This window comes from Heterocephalus glaber, unplaced genomic scaffold (assembly GCF_053883595.1).
Source record: "Heterocephalus glaber isolate CG9 unplaced genomic scaffold, H.glaber_assembly_v1.0 deba00000937, whole genome shotgun sequence".
Lineage (NCBI taxonomy): Eukaryota > Metazoa > Chordata > Mammalia > Rodentia > Bathyergidae > Heterocephalus > Heterocephalus glaber.
The window spans coordinates 8,423,557-8,424,197 of NW_028258173.1; the positions used below are offsets into that span (position 1 = coordinate 8,423,557).

The 641-nt window shown below is 48.0% G+C and overlaps 1 non-coding gene across 1 annotated transcript; it reads right to left on the minus strand.

Moving 5' to 3' along the window:
- LOC147828765 (U6 spliceosomal RNA) lies at positions 1-104 on the minus strand. The gene has a single exon (XR_015450311.1). It is a non-coding gene; the product is annotated as a U6 spliceosomal RNA (small nuclear RNA).
- Positions 105-641: the final 537 nt, after the last annotated feature.

Here is a 641-nt window from a genome sequence, read left to right on the forward strand (position 1 = left end):
GAAAACATGGAACGCTTCACAAATTTGTATGTGGTCATCCTTGTAGGGGCAATGCTAATCTTTTCTGTATTCTTTTAATTTTGGTATCTATGCTGCCAAAGCAAGCTTGAAAAAAAATTTTTTTTGGATGTTTTTAAAGGGCTGGGGCTGTGTCTCAGTGGTACAGCATTTGTCTGGCATGGATGCAGGTCTAGGTTCAAAGCTTAATTCCAAGGGAGAAAAACAAACAAACCCAGGCTCAGTACGTTAAGAGCCCCTCCAGCCTACCCTCCAGCCTCGCCACCTACCACTCCCCTTGTCCAACCCACTTCTGCCAAACAAACCCTCTGCAACACTCCCCCACCCTCGGCAGACTCCCAGTGCTCTCCAGCAGCCCCTTCCTGTCCCTTCTTAGGCCCCTTATCGCCTGTTGACTTACTGTGCTATTTGCTGTTACATCCGCCTGGACTGGGCCACCCCCAGGCAGGGCACAAGTGCCTAGGATAGAGATGCTGGGGTAGGGGTGGGGGCTATGGAAGAAATCCAGAGACTCGGGTTTTAATACCATTGCTGTCATTGAAGTAGCACAGAAGAAAGAGGCAGGTAGGAGACAAGGAAATCAGGATTTTAAAACTGTACTTCGAAGAAAAAATTACAGCTTC